Below are 19,475 nucleotides of genomic sequence, written 5' to 3'. Positions count from 1 at the left end.
TGGATTTTTTATTTGTAAAAAATTAAAAATGTATTGATGGTTTTCTCTGAGGGTAGTTAAAAGTGGGAATGTCTGGCAGAGTCTAGAGAATGCCTCGTACATTTCACTGGAAAATAATCCATTGCTTAAGAGTGAGCAAAAATAAAAATAGTAACAAAAAATTGGGCAGAGGGTGTGGGAGATAATTTGTATTATCTTGGCACTTTGCAGCAACAAATTTTTCTTGTATTGTTTTTCTCTCGCAGAATGGAAATATTAGTGGCCTGCTGTATTCTGAAACTGATTGAGCTGAAGCCTCCTGGATTCAGAAAATTGATTTGCTGGAAACACATTTCCAAAAAACATCATCAGGGATCTCCAGGGAGCGAAGTTATCTTGGCTTTCAAATGCCAGGAGTATCTGCATAGAAACTTGAGTGAGCTCTTTTATCCAGTCTCGCTTCTCTTCCAAAGGCAAATTTGTAGCTCTTTTAATTGAAGCAAAGCCAAACCGAGGGATTCTCCCCCCCCCCATCCACTCCTTGAAAGCTTCATAGCTTGAGCCAAACATTTCTTAGGTTTTCTTTATAAAAGATTAATTAGTAAATTGGACTTCTGTTTCCCTAAGACATGCTCTCTTTTTCTCTTCAGAAAAGGCAATGCAATTAAAAGTTAAATGTGTTCCAAAAATTCCCTTAAAAAGTCCTCATTTAGTTAAAGTTTTATTCTGAGAAGAACTTTCTCAGTGCTTTAGTATTTGGAAAGCATGTAAGCATTTAAATACAGTACCTTATATTGGGAAATGCAGTTTTGGATTTTGCAGCTAGCTACCTTTCCTACCTAGTATCTATCTAATCACTTGCTGTCAGCTGATAAGTTCTTTCTGCGGCTCAGTATTTCATTCATTCTGACAAAACTTCCCAGCCTCCTGGATCTAATGATGTTGACATATTAAAATGGTAGGGAGAACTAGTGGAGGCTGAGCCCCTCCTTTTAGCTAAATGTTATCTGCTTAGACTAATATTGCAATTGCCACCCACTGACATAATTTGTTTCACAGTCACTGGCTGGCTGCATGAATCAAATGTTGACATTCTAATTTCATGCACACATGGGTGTTTGGCTGGGCAGTCCTCTCTGTGTCTGAACCACTTGCTCCATACCTGGCGTAAATCAGAAAGACAAGGCTCCCCCCACCCCCACCAAAAGCTTACAGGAGAAGTTACTACAGGGGGGAAATGAGAGCTCTTGAAAAGTTAGATGTGGCCTGTTTTGCCTGGACTTTCCTCACCTCTGGTAGATCACTCTGTAATGGTGAATTTATTCTATGAGCATGGATCCTTCTGTAGCCAAAAGAGCACCACCCACAGCACAACAGCAGAAGTACTCCCAGTTCTATTTTCCAAAGGGGTGGCTGTCTAAACATTTGACTGTATTAAAAATGAAAATGTTATTGCAATCTGTCTTAAGCAGGGGGATATTGGAACAAAAGTTGGCAAGCACATTCAGGACAGCATTCTGCACTTCAAGATTACACATTCATGCATTACACACAGGTAGGGGGCTCCTGAAATGGATAATTGCGTCCTCAACATGCACATTGACTTGTCTCACCACAATTAGGGGAGACACAAGGGATTGCATTACAAACAAGCCTGTCATATTCACAAGCAGAAAATGTCAAAGAGGCAACTTAAAACCAAAGGCCCCACTTTGCTCAGTCAATGACCTGGAGAAGCCAGCAGACACAGGTAGAAATGCACAAGCAGGTGAGCTTAGCAAGCTTCTTCTTCAACTTCTTTCCAAAAGACTAGCTAGCCCATCCTTCTCCAACCTGGTATAGTTCTCATCATCCCTGACCTCTGGCTATGCTGTCTGGGGCTGATAGGAGCTGGAGCCAAAACATCAGGAGGGCACTAGGATGGGGAAGGCTGGGTTTGCACCTATATTGGATTTGCTTGTTACACACCGCCCCAGTCTCTGAATGGTGAGAGATTTTAGGGATTCCAGAGCTTACCAAGGTTCAGTTTCCTTGGAATGAAGGTCAGTAGAGACTGTGGTGCCTTTAGAATATATGGTTTTACCTACAAATATATACAACCTGAGAATAAAATGGAGAGGCTTTTAGCATTAACACCCCAAGAGATCGTGTTTCTCTATTCGTCATAGCTTTGGATCCAACACAGAGCAAGCAGGTCTCTGTGTCTCCAGCTTCCAGTCTGTTTCCAGCTCACAATACTCACCCACATTACACTGGCTATTGTTCTCCTCCCTAGCAGACAGGTGAGGGGGGAAAGGCCCACCCATTGGTTCTATAGTACAGAGCAACATGTGTCAAAAGTGTGTCAAACGTGGTGCTTAAATAGCTGGGCAAACTCATTTGGCAAGCCTGCTTCATACATTCTACCCCCACAGAAGGCTGGTCCACCCAAGTGGCAATGTGAGGTGATTGCCTCAGGGAGCAAGAGCCACAGGGGCAGCAGATCCGGCTTCCAAGGAATGCATCACCCGCTGCTGTTGCCACAATGGCAGCACTGGCTGTGGTGTACCCTTTGGAGACTGGACCTGCCACCTCCCCCTCAGCTCCCACCATGCCGCTTCCATAACAGCTTCTTGGTGAATAGGAGGTGCTGCTTAATTCCTCCCACCCCTAGGGATGGGGAGAGACCATCAGCCACACCTGTACAATATCGCCTCTACCAAGGGCAGACTTTGGTAATATGGCACCCTGAGCAAGGAACAAATTGGGGGTTCTCCCTTAAATATTTATTATCTTCACAGTCATTCCATTGGGTACAGTTGCTTTTAAAAAGATCTTCTTAATAGATACCCATATAAATATAGGCTTATTATTTTTATTATTAAAGTTTTGTGCCTATTCGGCTGGGCACCCTGTGCAAGGGAACTGCTGGCACTGCCTTAAACCCACCGCTGCCTCTAACAAAGGACTCTCGGCGAGTAGGAGGCCCTGCTGGTCTCCTCCCACCCCTAAGTAGGAAAGGATGGGGGCTGCCCTCTGGCTCCCCTAGCTCTGCACCCACCAGGCATGAATGAGAGCCAGGGGCACAGGAAGGCAGGGAGAGGGGAGCCGCACTGGGTGGCACAGGGGCTGCAGAGCGTAATGGGGGCTGCAGGGCACCGGAGCCACTGTTCCTCCCGGCTTCAGTCTCTCTGCCCAGGCCCTGGCAGGGGCTGCTGGGTTGCTTCAGCTGTCAGGTAAGGTTGCTTTGATTCCTGCCTTGTTCCGTTCTTCCTGATGTAGCTCTTTATCCTGCCCCCCCTTCTTCCCAATGTACCTCTTCACTCGCCTCTTCTTTGCTGGGGAGGGTGGAGAAGGGGCACCACTTTGTGTTTTGCCTCAGGTGCCAAAATGTATTGGACTGGCCCTGCACAGATACAGGATCCAAAGAACTGGAAGGGACTCAGAGCATCATCTGGATGGACCTCATCAAAGCCCCTTCCTGACACCCCCCCAAGCTAGGTGAGCAGCCCCCACTGAAGCACATGAGCACACAAGATGAGCAGCTAGTCCTTCTGTTTCTCTGCAGACTGAATTTGCAAGACTAAAAGATTAGCATATGAGTGCATTTGGTTGTACACTTTCTGAGCGGCAGCATATTTTATCAACATTTTATTAAGCAAAAACAAGCAGGATTTTGCCTTTTCTCCTTTTCTCTCTCCCCCACCCTCACGTTTCTTATTGCTGTTATTCTTGTTTGCCATCTGGTTAGGCCAGAAGATGACAAGGGCTGGAAGGAAGATTTTTCTTCTTCTCCTTTTGTTGTTTGTTGTGGATTGGGATAATGAGAACCTGGCAAAGGGAGATGCAAAGGGGAGCCTGGAATCAGCAGACAACGTGGCCCATCAAATTCCCTGAAGCTGGTAGGTGGGTCATCACACCAAAATCACAATAATTAAGAGCACACAGTCTGCCCCCCACCCAGCCATTTCCAAATGTTCTGAGCTTCAAAAATAGCAAGGCAGATGCAAACTGACAGATTTTCACCTGGTAGAGAAGGAAACGAGGTCTTTTAAAGAAACTCACCTCGACCCCAAACTCAGCTCATCAGCTCACTGAGTTGGTACAAGAGGATGGATGGGAGACTTCACTGCAAGAAATCTGCCTCCAGGGGGCGGTGGGTTTGTGTTTTTGGGGGGACCTTGGGGAGGGGTGCTGGTTTGCTCTGTGTGCAAGAGAGATGGGGGGGGGGGACAAAGGAATACGCAGCAGGAATCATATGGGAGCAAAGGAAAGCCAAGAATAAAATTAAGGGTGTTATAATTTCTCCCCCTCCACACCCTCCCCAAGGTCTCTCCCCCACCCCTTTAAAAAAATTATTTTAGGTCAAGTATGCACTACAGGGTTTAGGAAATGTGATCAACTATCATCAATTTAAGCCTGACCAGCTTAAATCAATAGGGGCTTTGGGGGCTTAGGCTTACATTTACAGAGGCTTAGTGGGGAAATCTTTCATATTATTTCCTCAGAATAGCTATTACACTGCCAAGTAGCTAAAATATGAGAGAAGTGGGGGCATTGGATGGGGGACTGGAAAAACAGAGGAAGTCAATGAAGAATGAGAGAGAGTCATTTTGACAGATTTTCATTTTGAGAGAGATTGGTGGGGCTGCATACAGTGTTAGAAACTGAGATATGAAAGCTAGGAGCTAAATGGCACCTTAAACCTGGGTTATGGATGCCACAATGGAGTGTCTAGGTGTGCTTTTTATAACAAGAATACAGAGCTGAAAAGGAATGAACTGCAGCTAAAAATTTATGTTCATTTTTTTACATAGTCTAGTCCTCATCTGAAGACTGCAAAAAAATAAAGCCACACTTCCCCTGCCCGCCCCCCTAATATTCTTACGAGGGTCCCTTCTCCAGTCCTCAGAGAGAGGCTGGAAATGGGGAGGCAGAAAAAGGTCCTCCTTTTCTTCCAGCAGTGGTGGTTTTAATCTGAAATCTTAGGTTCAATACTGCACCCAAAGCTCAGAAATTGCTCACATTAATGAAATTCTCTGTCGCAAAACACGCCTAGAACAGTTTCAAATGCTGGCTGCATATGATTTGTACTTGGTGGGGTGGGGTGGGATTCTGCACTAAGGCAGTCCAAGCATAAATTATGTTGAGTTGAGCTTATTTGCAGACTTGCTTCTGTCCTGCATGATTAATTTGGCAATGATCTCTGTACTATTTTTGGGCAGGGTTTTATTTGGGGGGGGGGCTTGTTGCCAAATCTTATTGTCGGGGGGGGGGGGAGGTTGCTTTGAAATTGCCCAACAGTTTTTCTCAGAAAATTACCCTCTGAAAATTTTCATTCAGCATAGGCTGCAATCCTATATGCACATTGGGGAGTAAGCCCCAATGAACTCACTGGAACCTGTTCCTGCATAGGAGCGGATAGGATTGCACATTTAACGTTGAATGACGTCACTGATGGAATGACAAACTGATAGCCCTTTGGCTCCTCTCTGGAATTCCGCTCCCAATCCCCTTGAGTGTTGGTTTTGTTGACTGGGGCTGATCAGGAAAGTGCATCTGCTTTGTATGCAGAAGGTCCCAGATTCAATATCCAGGCAGGGCTGGGAGAAACTTCCTCTGTGGAACTCTGGAGAGCTGCTGCAAGTCAGTGTGGACAATACAGAGCTAGGTGGGTCATTGGTCTGGCTTGGTGTGAGGCAGTTTCATATGATGTGAGTTGCAGCACCTACAGTATTGGAGGTGATGCAGACATCTACAGGATGAGCATTTAGGCACCTTCAGTACCTGAGGGTTCAACAGTGTCAATGTGCTCATCTGCCCAACTTTACTGTTGCTTTTATGATGACCACTGACTTTTTAAATGCTGGCAGTATAGGATTTTTTGCAGATAAATATCTGGAGGGCACCAGGCCATGATTGAGCACATGTTGTGGGATATTCAAAGTGCAGTCAATCCAATAATTCATGTTTTGCTAGATAGGCACATGATATGAACTGAAGCTCACAGAGTTTTCCTGTAAACATGCTAGAGAGAACTCTGTGAGAGACACTCTCACTGTGCCCTGACAAGGGGAGGGCATAGCTATATACCGTATTTTTCGCCCTATAGGACACACTTTTCCCCCTCCAAAAATGAAGGGGAAATGTGTGTGCGTCCTATGGGGCGAATGCAGGCTTCAGGAAGCTATCCGCAAGCCTTGGGAGCCCGTGGGAGTTCCCGCCGGTCTCCCAAGGCTTGCGGAGAGCTGCCTGCATCCTGAAGCCCGGGGAGCGCTGAGAAGCACGCTTCGGGAAGCTCTCCGCAAGCCGTGGGAGCCCGGCGCAAAGTTGGGCCGGTCTCCCAAGGCTTCCGGAGAGCTGCCTGCATCCCAAAGCTGAGTAGCGTGCCCCGGGCTTTGGGCAGATATCCGCAAGCCTGGGGTGACCGGCGCGACTTCCCGCCGGGCTCCCTAGGCTTGCGGATAGCAGCCTATTCTGGGGGCTGGGGTCGGGGAAGCTCGGGCTTCTCCTGCCCCAGCCCCATGCCTGGGGGTGGGGGGAATAAATTTTTTCCCCTTTATTCCCCCCCCCAAAAAAACCTAGGTGAGCCCTATGGGCCGGTGCACCCTATGGTGCGAAAAATACGGTATTCACCTACCTGCCTGGGCACACCCCCTTTTCACCTCTTTCTGCTCTGCCAGCAATGTGAGAGCGTCTGCCTTGTCTGCACTCCAAGCTCAGACACCAAGCTAGACTTAAGTATGTCTTTATAACTGAATTACCATTTTAAGTCTGCCTGAGCAAAGCTGCTGTATCTGCTATTCTTCAACAAGTTTTCTGAGTAAATGTTATTTTTACCTTTTACAAGATTGTCCACATGATTATTGTTTTAAGGGGGAGAAAAGGGGGAAATACTAGGAAAATCCAGTCTGCTTTCAAGCATCCTGGATTACTTAAACTAAAAAACTAAAACTAGCCTATCAAAGCTTTCCATTAAGCTGCAAAGGAATGACACTCTGCTGAACTCACAAAAGTAAGGAAGAAAGCTTAATATCTAAACATATCCTCTCCTAGCATCTATTCTCATCCCAACACGTGCCATGTTCACCCTTGACTGCCAGCAGCTCTCCAGAATCTCAGCATCCCTTTTCTAAAGCATATGCTCTACTCCTGAGCTAAAATCTTATTGATTACAGCTTTCAAAGATCTGCAAAGGCCTCAGGTGCTAATGCCTAACTTCACTTCCACCAGTGCAGATTCCTATTACCAAACTGGAAGCACTGGATCATTCTCTTCAAGCCTTAGATATTTCAGAATACAGTGGTACCTCAGCTTAAGAACTTAATTCGTTCTGGAGGTCCATTCTTAACCTGAAACTGTTCTTAACCTGAGGTACCACTTTAGCTAATGGGGCCTCCTGCCGCCGCGCAATTTCTGTTCTCATCCTGAGGTAAAGTTCTTAACCCGAGGTACCATTTCTGGGTTAGAAGAGTCTGTAACCTGAAGCGTCTGTAACCCAAGGTACCACTGTACCTCCTTTGACCCAGGTTTGTGCAGAAAGCATCCTCAGCATCAGTTATTTGTCTATTTCCACACATTCAAGTTTCAAAGTGACTTCCAGATGTATAAGACACATAGCACTTATGTTGTTGTTGTTGTTGTTGTCGTCAAGATAGCCTGCAAAAGAGAGCCATAAAACAAATATAAAACAAATAAAAAAATCAGAAACAAAAGCAATTATTGTAGCAGCAGTAAAATACAAAAATACACATAGCACTTACAAAAAAAGGAATCTTGCGTGCCGGAGGTCCCAGGTTCAATGGCTGGCATCTCCAGACAGGGCTGGGAATGTTCCCTGACTGAAAGCCTGGAGCGCCGCTACCAGTCAGTGCAGGCAATATTGAGCTAGATGGACCAACAGTCTGACTCAATACAAAGCAGCTTTCTATGAGCTCCTCCATATGTCCTTTTGGGTAGCTCAGTGGTGGAGCACCTGCTTTGCATGCTGAAGTCCTCAGGTTCAATCCCGGCATTTTCAGGCAGGGCTGGGAGATAGTTCTGCCTAACATCTTGGAGAGCTTCTGCCAGTCAGAATACTGAGCTATATGGACTAATGATCAGACTGTATAAGGCCGCTTACTATTCCCTGTGGGGTTTTCAGCCAAATCACAAATGCATGTTTTGCTAGACAAGCACAACAGAGACTTCTTGAACCTCTTAGAGAGGACCTTCTGTTTGGTCACTTCCCCAGATTCCTCTAAGCAAGTATTCTGGAACAAATGAGATAGTCTTGTATACTTCCTTCTGCCTCTGAGGAGACTCTTCCATCATGCTGCCAAGCTAAGCAGACATGTTTTGCTGAAGCTCCTAGTTTCAGTCATGCTGCTGAGACTACCAACTTTTAGTTTACTGTGTCTTAGAAGCATTTTTCTGCATGCTGCTTTGCTGTATTTTCTGTCTGCACTGAAATGTAAAAAATGTGGTTCATTCTCTGCAACAGGGTTGAAGGGGGGAGGTCAGCAGATAAAAAGGGATTAAAAAGGAATAGAAGGGACAAAAAATATATAATCGCCTTATTTCTAAACTTCAGTGAGCTGCAAAATGTCTAAGTGTTTTACTAAAAACACAAAATGCACAAGTGTTTTGCTAAAAACGCTTCATAGTCTGTTTACTTTTTGCATTTCTCTAACACACATGGGAAAGGAGGTTTAAATTTTAATGTACAGATTTAACCCTCAATCCATGTCCTACATACTTTCCCCAAGAGATTTCCAACCATGCCATTTTAAGGGAAGAATTCTTGTATGACCCCAAATCCAGCAACCCTGAAATCTTTCTGCATTGAACCAAGGGAGGGAAGGGAGATTCTGGACAAAATGTGCTTGGGGGTGGGAGGCAGAGCAAGACTTAAATAGTTGGTGGCTCCCCCACCCCACCCCCCACCCCCACCCTTCAGGCACATCACTTGGCTTTGCAGTTGACCTGCATTTTGCAGCTCCAGATTGTGGTCCGCATGCGAGGATGTGCCCCCCCCTGCCCCCCCATCCTCTGCCAGACATGGAAAGAGCAGAGGTCCTCACAACTTTATTTATGTGTGACAAACATTCAGCTTTACAAGTGGAAGGACAGGTGCAGGGCAAGCCTGTGTTCCAGATTATGGAAGAGCTTCTTCTAAAAACAAAATAAAAATAAAGTTCTTCTCTGTAAAGTAGCCAATTTGCAGCTTTGGTTGCACTTAAGTCAATTAAAATGTTTTATTTGCATACCTTCAAAGCCCTTACCTTCATTAACATTTAACAGTAAATGCACAAAACAAGGTAAATAAAATATTATCTAGTTCTGCAAAGGTCAGCTCAGATAGAATCATCGGTGAAGAAGCTCACTGCGAGAGGGGTTTTTAACCCAGCAACCCCGTACAAGGAAAGAAACAGTCGGTGGTGGCACCCAGGTCTAAACTGTCAGGTTTTAAAATCTGCTTCTGCGCTATTTTGATCTGACACGTGATAAGTAACTTCATTTCCATCTGCTTTGCAGGTATAGATCATTTTAAGCGCCAGAGTTCCTCCCGTAAATTAATAAAGGGTCCCCCTGATTTTGCCTGCCTGCTGCTCATTTGTCCTTTTGGAAAGATTCCCTCACATAATGAAAGCAGCCTTAATGTTTATTAGAATCGCAAAAGACAACAAATGCTTACTTGCATTTAGGGATGGAAATACCTGCTATTTTAAACTTTTTATTTTCCTAATCTTAAATTCAATGTGCCAAATTTCTGCATCAATTTGCAATTTTCTTTCTCAAACTTTTCAAGACTGTATTGTGAAATTAAAATAACAATCCATTAAGAAATATGAAATGAAATAAGTGAAAAATAGAAAGAAAAAAGAAATGAAAAAACTGTGCAAAAACAAAACAAAGCAGGGTTCACAAGAGATTACACAGTGAATTATTTGTTATGGCAAAAACTGACCTGATGCAGAGAAAATACAAAGAAAATGTTATTATGGTCTCCAGGGTTTATGCAAAGGCAGGAGAAAAGGGAGAGGGAATAATGTTTAAAATATGTGTTCCATGCATGCAAAACTGTGCTGGAGACCACAGGCACTGTTCTACCATATGCTGATGCAATAGATCATTTTCATTGTGGCTAATAGTCCAAGCGATAGATGTTAATATGTATTATTTTGTGTTTGTTAAGATTGTGATGGTTTTAACATATACACTTTGTCAAAATTCTAAACTTGGAGATGACTCTCTGACTCTCTGACTGTTTGTCATTGTTTTATTTTTTATTTTAATTTTCCGTAATTGTGTAACTGTTATGTGTGATTTAATTTTAAAAAATTGTTAAGAACAAAGCAAATATTATGAAGACCAAATAAAGCCACGTTTCATTTGGAAATTTACCTACAAATTAAGGTTATCTAGGAGTGCAGCTAAACCTGTGGATTTTGCCTCTATTTCACGACCATTTTGCCACCATTGGGCAGCCATGCATGCCATTATTTTTCTTAATGTCCTCATGAAAATTCACTAGCATCTTAGTGGGCATTTCTGTCATGCACACATTTTTTGCTCGTAATTTTGCATGCTATATACATTTTTGCAAGCTGCAAAAAATGGTGTCCCCAGTATAATTAATTTTGAGGCACAGAAGCAGCTTCAGTCGCCCTGCATGGTGACTTGTCGGGAGAGAAAGAGGGGAAATGTATCCTTGTTAATTCTCCTTGACCTCTCAGCAGCTTTTAATACCACCAACCATGGAATCCTTCTGGAGCAGTTTATCCAAGTTAGGGATGGGTGGCACTGCTTTGCGGTGATTCTGGTCCTACTTTGATCGTCATTTCCAGAGGGTGATGCTTGGGGAGCGTTCTTTGGCCCAGTGGAACCTTCAATGTGAGGTCCCTCAGGGTTCAAATTTATCCCCCATGCTGTTTAATATCTACATGAAACTGCTGAGTGGGGTCATCTGGAGTTTTGGAGTACATTGTCAGTGTGGGAAAATCTGCAGTCAAAATAAAACAAAACTGGCTAAATAAGCATATGAAGGTGTTCTTGTAAGAGAAGACAGGTCTGTGTGATGTCCTGCCTACTTCCTGTGGCAGAAAATAGGACAAAGGATCTTAATCTTTTCTCCTTCCTCCTCTTCCTGCAGTCATTTCTCTTCCTTTCAAGCCAGCGATATGAGCAGATGTACATTTTTGTTTCCCCCCAAATAATCATTTTTATTACTTTTCAATTACAATCCAATAATAGCCTCAATATAACAATACCAATGTATAATACAATCATTAATACCAATCGTTCAAATACCGAATTATATAATGTAGATAAAGTGGGGCCCCGCGTGCTAGAATGGATGGTTTGATTATTTGCTTTATTTCTGCGTTCCAAAATCTTATTAATTTCCATGACATGCGGGTCATAATAATAATCTTATACAACAACTACAATATTAATAACTTCTATTTGTGTTGACACATTAAATGATTTATAAAACTACATGGGAGGAACTCAAGCTATATCCTTGTTCTTCCTGTGTGTGGCAATTATTCTGTCCATGGTGTTTCCTCCTGTCCTTATAAGATGTTATGTCTTTCTTTCGCCTGGTTGCTGCTGTTCTCCATCATGCCTTGGGTGGAGCTGCTATCCCATTGTTGTTCCAGAAATTTCTCCATTGCTCCGTCCCGTGCTTCGTTGTTTTGCAACTTTAACAACAGCTGCAAAAGTCACTCTGTCCCAATAAATAACCTGTTTTCACCATTTTCCCTCTCAGCCTGGGGAAAAGAGCAGTCTGTCATACTGCAGGTGACTCAGTAATGAACCTTATCAGTTCTTTGGCAAGTTTACAGACTCCTTTCATCCTTCCAGCCGAAGATATATGAACAATTATACTTCCAATTAAATTAAATTCCAAGTCCTCTTAGCGTTATTCAGTTCACTCCGTAAAGGATGAGGAAGAGTCAGCTCTAAGTTTCCATCGTAAACCTTTTGCAAAATAGAGCTTCATTCCCTTTCTCCTTTTTTTTTACAGACACAGTTCTGTTTAATATATATATTACAGATCTATAATCCAATTTCTTCCATCCTCGATTGAACAAATATAATTTGAACTAACATTCAGAGGAGGGTTGCCAAATCATAAATGTGGAGAAAAAAACTTTCTATAAAGAAACCATCAGCTCTCCTCCCCCCCCCACCATATTTTGCACCAAATGAAGTCTTATCTCAAGTTCAAACCTTAAAGTCCTTGCAGTTGGTTTTGTTCCGCAGTTTGTGATCTCATCTCTTCTAGCACGCACCTGTACTTTAGTCCAATTCAGCTTTAATGATCATGAGAGCCTCTGCTTCTTAATGGCGGTGTTGGAGGGTTTTCGGCAGGTGAAGTGCTTTTGCACTCAGCCCCTCTCTGCCCCCCACATTCCATTCCAGAGCAAGAGCCAGGTACCAAGATGAACTGCGAGTGAAGCCTATCCCCCCCTGTCCCTGGGGGGAATTTGCAAGGATAATTACCCTCAATCATCCTTGTTTTTCCTTCACCAATGATCTTCTGCTGTTGTGGGGTCTGCCTCCACTAAGGCAGAGCAGAACCGGAAGCTGCCCAGACTCCATTTTTTATTTTGTAACTAAGAAGTATTTTTACCTGCATACCACTTTGATATATTTGCTGCCTGCATTAAAATGTAAGTAAACCTTTTTGCTTTTACTAAAGTGTGTGGTCCATTCTTCGCAAAGGAGACGAATAGGTGAAAGGTCAGCAGACCAAAAATAAACAGGGATAAAAAGTTTAATTGCCTAATTCGTGGCTTCCAATAAGCTGCAAAAACACATAGCATAATGTTTTTGCTCTGCTAAAAGGGCTTCAAAGCCTATTTACTCTCATATTTATCCCACATACATGGGACAGGTTTAAATTTTAATTTACAGATTTAATCCTCAATCCATCTCCATCTCCATCATTTTATTTGTATGCCAACTTTCCTCAGTTAAAACAATGCTCAAGGCAGCTTGCAATATGAAAGGATTTACATAATTACAAATATAGCAAAGTATATAGCTCTATTTCTCCTGAACCAATGTCTTGCCTCAGTAATGGACTAGATGTTAGCCAACAAACTGAAGCTCAATCCATATAAGACTGAAACACTGTTAGTGGGCAGTTCCCTTGACTGGATGGATGGGAGGTGGCCTGCTCTTGATGGAGCTACACTCCCTCTGAAGGCGAGGGGGAATGCAGCTTGGGGGTATTTCCAGATCCACTGCTTGTGGGAATGTTGAGGGTGGCAGGAGAGGATATATTGATTATTAATATCCTTCCTAACTTGCCCTATCAAGTTTCTTCACTTAGCAGAGTGCATTCCCACTTTACGCAGCAGGAAACTGGTTGCAGGCTCATGTGAGCCTCTTAAGACAACAAACAATTCAATCTGCCTTGCCCAGATTGATATATGTTCTATTATTCCTGGTATTATTCTATTCTATTATTCCTTTGATCCCTCCTAAAAGAATAAAGACACCACAGTCTTATTCATAAGTAACAAAAAGTAGTTTTACTCACGATCAGGCAGAGCACAGCGATCCCTGAAGGCAGGGCTTAGGCTTAAAGTTACAAGCATATACAAACAGGTTTACCCCATATGGGAGATAACCTGGAGGACTGCTGGTTGGCAGCCAGCAGTACAGCCCAGGTGAATCAGGAAGTTTTCAGGACAAAAAAGAAGATTGAAGAGAGGGAGGTGGCTGCGTGTTAATGCTCTGTTAATCTCTTGGTTAGATTACTGCAATGCGTTATACATGGAGCTGCCTCTGAAGATGGTTCAGAAACTTCAGCTGGTGCAGAATTCAGCGGCCAGGTTTCTCACCAGGGCAACACAGTTCGAACACATGATGCCAATCCTGGCCCAACTGTACTGCCTGCCAATTAGTTTCTGGGCCCAATTCAAAATGCTGGCTTTGACTTATAAAACCTTAAATGGCTTGGACTTCAATACCTCAAGGAGTGCCTCTCCTCATATGAACTGACCCAGACCCTGCAATCCTCATCTGAGGCCCTTCTTCATGTGCCTCCTCCATGAGAGGTCCAGAGGGGGGCAACATAAGAGTGTGCCTTTTCTGTAGGGCTCCCTGCTTGTGGAATGTTCTCTCCAGGGAGCTCACTGGTTCCTTCAGTACATATCTTTAGGTGCCAGGCAAAAACATTGCTCTTCTCCCAGCCCTTTGGCTAACTGCACAATCTGTTTTATTTTAAAATATGTGTTGGTTTTGTTTGCTACTATATTGTGATTTTTGTGTTTCTATATTGTAAACCATCCTGTGATCCTCAGATGAAGAGAGGCTTAGAAACAAACAAACAAGCAAACAAACAATCTATCCCAACATTTCTTTCTCCCATCTTTTCTTTGGGACTGTCCCAAGGCTGATGGGATAGTCTGGCTCCTTGACCTTGAGGGAGCAGGTCCCTTGTTCTTGCAGCCTTAGATGGATATAAAGCTATGGAAACACTCCTCCAGTTGACGTCTAAGACATACGAAAATCTAAGATGCCCAGTTCAGCCATAAATATTTGCAAATCCATCATTCGTTCTCCAGAGGTGTCCCCCACTTCTCTTTAACTTCATGAGTACTCTCTCAGAAGTTCAAGTGTACTGTGAATTAATTTCTACATTCTTACTGGCTTCTTCAAAGGCACCGAAAGTTCAAAGACTAAATGTGGAGCCAAATCTGAATGCTTGGCATGTGCTGCCATTCTTATTTCCCATCCTTCCTACAGTTTCATTAGTGTTAACATTTATCACCATGTTTTTTAAAAAAGCAGGATGGTATGTTGTTCAGCGTGCCTTAATTTGAAAAGAAAATATGGACATGACACGAAGAAGGCAGGAGCTGACCCCAGCGTTACCTACTTGAGACCTGCAGCAATGAGAAAGATGAAAAGGGGAGCTGTAAATTTCCTCTTCCCCAAAATGATCACCCTCTCATTACTCTGCAGTAAACCTGAAGGGGAATAACATCAAGCTAGAAAGCCAAAGCATTTTGCTGACAAACATGTTAGATAAGACGTTGGTATAACTCCCCAGGTCAAAGGCAGATGTAGAATTCCCCCCCCCCAAACCTGCAGCTGCAACAATTTCTAGACAGTGTTACTCTTCTGCAACCAAAAAGGAGAGAGTCTTGTGGCATCTTAAAAACTATCACTTTTATTATTGCAAAAGCTTTTTTAAGTAAGAGGTGAAATGAATTATGCCTGGCATGGAGGAAGTGGACAGAAAAAAGTTTCTCTCTCTCATGGACATCAAATGAAGCTGAATGTTGGAAGATTCAGGATGGATAAATGAAAGGACTTCTTCATGCAATGCAGAGTTAAACTGTGGAACTTACTCCCACAGGACACAAGCGTAGCCACCAACCAAGATGGCTTTAAAAGAGGATTAGGCAAATTCATGGACTCTTGATGGCCACTAACCATGATGGCTGTGCGTTGCCTCATAGGCAGAGGCAGTGATGCATCTGAATGCCAGTTGCTAGAAACCACAGGAGGGGAAGAACCTTGGTTGCTGGTTTTCCCACAGGCAACTGTTCTATTTGGGCCATTGACCTGATCCAATAGGCTCTTCTTTGGTTTTTATGTGGACTGCAGTCAACACTGCCAGATGTGTGGAGCATTACTCTCAGTTGCAAGTACACACAAACACACACACACACACACACACACACACACACACAGAGAGAGATTGTAAATAGTGAGGTCAGAGGGAAGTGAGAGGCATCTGATAAAGCGGACTGTTGTTAAAGTTTAACTCTCGGTAATAGAGAGAATACATCAAATTATTGCAAATAAAGAACACCCACTTCCTTTTAATTGCATCCAGACTCTTTCATTTCCCCTTCACTCACATATAAGGATGATGGGGGGTAGGCAAGGCATTTTTGGATATTCCTATAATTTGTCTAAAACCCTGTTTCCTGGCTCAGCCTTCAAGGAAATTTGTGCATTTGCTGTGATCTCTTTTCAGAGCAGCCTGACTCCTAGTGCTGCAACTCTTTTGACTATTTCAGTGATGTGGTGTGTCCACAGGATACAAGTTTCTTTCCCTTCCTTGTATGTGCTGCTTCTGATCTGATAATTATCTGTCAAATGCAAAGACCAGGTGCGCATCAGGGAAGCAAAGAGTGTTGGAGCCAAACATTCATTTTCTTCTCTCTGTTTTCCTCCTGCGCCCCTGAGTGCTGCCCACATTTTCGCTGCCTCTTATAACTATATACTGCAGATCCAGCTGAACAACCCAGTAAGTCAGTCTTAATGTATCATTCTAGTCAAGGTTTGGGGCAAGCAGATGAAGCAACAGATGCTGTTAAAACACCATCTCTAATCAAAATAAATCATCGGCATTTGTGGAGGGCACAAATATAAAATCCCTTACAGATCACCCCAATACCTTACAACAATTTGTTCAAAAATGTTTAGTTACTGTTATTATTATTCTCCCCCATATTAAATACCTTCTGGAGGATAGGTCAAATGATATTACACTGGCTGTGGCAAAGTTTCTTTCGGAGGTCGCAAGAAACAAAGACCATCATGCTCTAGACATAACAAAATGACTACCTTGGTCTCTTTCACCTGTTGTTTGGTTGTCTTAACTGTATATTGTTTTGAAACTGTTTGTGGGTCTATGGACTGCAATAAATATATATATGTTATTACTATTTATTAGTCTTTTTGTGCAGGATGGAATGCTCAGGCTATCAGCTGGCAAGGGGAGGATTTGATCCTGTGGAGGGCAAGTTGCTGCTCCTTTGTGAGGGGCTTCCCTGCAGGGAAGGTGCTCACAAACAAGGAGCACCCTATGGGATCAAACCCCCCTTCTCTTAGTCCAGAGAGGCAGAAAGGAGACACAGTGTCTTCTCCTCCCCCCTCTCCATCATATGTGTGTGTTTAATGATCTATCCATTTGATCTAGTTCTGTCCTTGGTAGGGTTTGTAGCTGGTCCAGGTCCAGTCTTTCTTGCACAGCTGTAGCTTGACTCAGGGGTTGGCCAATGGTCAAAAAGATCCTCTGATGACTAGCAAAGTCTCCTGGTCCCTGGCAGTAAATGACACCAGCAGTGTGCACACATAATACTCAGTGAGTCTGCAAACTATGTATCACTGTACACAAATGTTTGAGCTGCACCATTATTCATATGTTCAATGTCCACAGACAACGTACCTGTGCACACAGGAGTTGCTGTATGAATCAAGGGTGCATTTTTTCACCCGAACATCCGAAAATAGGAGAACTTGGTGCCAATTTTATTATTCAGTTCAAAACAGGCACAGGCCTGGCTGGAGTCTCAAAGTTCATGAGTCTACCCTGCACCTGTGTCAAAATATTTGCTACTTCAGAAGAGTGTTGGGATAATCCCATGCTGAAGGATTTCAAAACCTTACAGGGGTATTCCCCCCAGAAGCCTTTGTCAAGCAAGGTAATTTATGGCCTCTTTCTGGAATCTCATCTGTTAACAAACCCATAAACTCACACTTAGTCTTGACTTCAAAGCATCCATTATCAGCAAAGGTGGCAGCAGGCAGCAGGCTGCTGAAAGCCAGATCAACAGATAAGGCTGTTAATGATGCAGCTGGTGTTTGTGCTTTAACTGCAAAAGTTCACCTCGCCACCCAGACATACTGAATTATAACACTAGCATGTCAAAGCTATTTCTCTCTCTCTCATTGATTTTCCATAATTACAAATACAAGTTTTTACAAAGGATTCCCTCCCCCTCCCCCTGGAACCATGAAAAACATTTCAGCATAACCGTAGGTGAGAATCCAGAGGATGCCATATCATTGGGTTTTCAGCTGAGAATGTTATAAAAGGATACTAAATTTCCAAAAAATCATCAACATCTTGCTTGCCAGCTAAGGCTCATACTTCTTTAGTCAGTTATCGCCCATACATTCTATTGCCACATCCGTAGATGTTCCAAACCTTTCCAATTTGGGGCTCTAAGTTGTCTTGCCACTTCCAAAAGAAAAGTAATCAGCTCTTTGTAATGGTAATCAGTAATTTTATCATGGAGAATTGTCAATAAAGCTAAACTTGGTTTATAAACAATATTTTTTTCTTGTGAAAAGGCTTATTATCTTGAATTGTCAAAGCTGCTTCAAGAACATATCAAAACACAGTTCAGGAATGGGGAACCTTGTGGCCCTCCAGATGTTGTTGGACTCCAAGTCCCATCATTCCTGTCTATTGGCCATGCTGGCTGGGGCTCATGGGATTTAGAATCCAAGAACAACTGAAGGGCCACAGGGTTCCCATTACTGGCTTGGAAGATCAGGAGAGAGAGAAAGAGAGTGTTGGAGAAGTTCTGAAAAGGGCAACCAAAATGATCAAGCAGACGGAGCAACTGCCCTATGTGGAAATTAGAACATTTGGGACTGTTGAGAGAAAATCAGGACAAGTACTTCTTCATGCAGCGCATAGTTAAACTATGGAATCTGCTCTCTCAGAAAGTAGTTTTAACTTTTAACGGAGTTTATTATTATTATTATTTTTAATAAAGTTTTTTATTTATACAACAACAAAAACAACAACAAAAACCCAAATACCAAATTACACACAAATTACAAAAGTAACCATAGACACATAATTTTCTTAGCAAACAATAAAACATCTATTGGTCTTAACACTAAAGACCCAACCTCCTGTCTATTCCATATTTCAAATTCATATTACTTATTGCCAATACACATTTTTTTTCATAATTAAGCTTATTCTCAATAAATCTAATTTCTTATATCTACCTTGCAACTATTACTGAAGTTCCTCGAATGCTGCAACAGAATTTAAACTACTATATTTATTTTTCAGATATTCTTTGAAAACCTCCCATTTAGAAACAAATTCCTGTTTTGATTTAATCTTTCTTTTTTCTGATAAACCATCTAATTTGGCATATTCTGTCAGCTTTTGGATCCAATCTTGTATAGAGGGGATTTCATTACTCTTCCATTTTGCTGCGATCAAAACTCTTGCTGCCGTCGTCGCATATAAAAAGATACCCTTCCTCTTTTGTGGAATATCCAAATCTGTTATTCCCAGGAGGTAGGCCTCTGGTTTTTTATTGAAAGAGATCTTTAGCATTTTTTGCAGTTCTGCATGTATACTCTCCCAGAATACCTGTATTTTCCTACATGTCCACCACATATGGTAGAATGTTCTTGAGTCTCCGCATCTCCAACAATTACTTGACACATTTTTATACATTTTTGAAAGTTTCCATGGTGTTAGATACCATCAATGTTGCATTTTTTGAAAGTTCTCTCTAATCGTGTAACAATTTGTGAATTTCCAATTGATCTTCCATAAATTTTCCCATTGGGCCATGGTTATTGAATGGCCAAAATCCTGGGACCACCTCACCATTGCCACTGTTACCTCCTCCTCCTTGATTGTCCAGCCAAGGAGTCAGTAAGTTTTGGAAAGAGTTTTTCTTTTAGAATTTACCAGATCAGATTCGAATCGGGAAATTTCTGTTGAGAACCCCTTTTGT

The sequence above is a fragment of the Podarcis liolepis genome (assembly GCF_965112155.1).
Source record: "Podarcis liolepis genome assembly, chromosome: 14".
Taxonomy (NCBI): domain Eukaryota; kingdom Metazoa; phylum Chordata; class Lepidosauria; order Squamata; family Lacertidae; genus Podarcis; species Podarcis liolepis.
The sequence above is the reverse complement of the archived record's forward strand: the minus strand, read 5'-3'. Positions refer to the sequence as shown.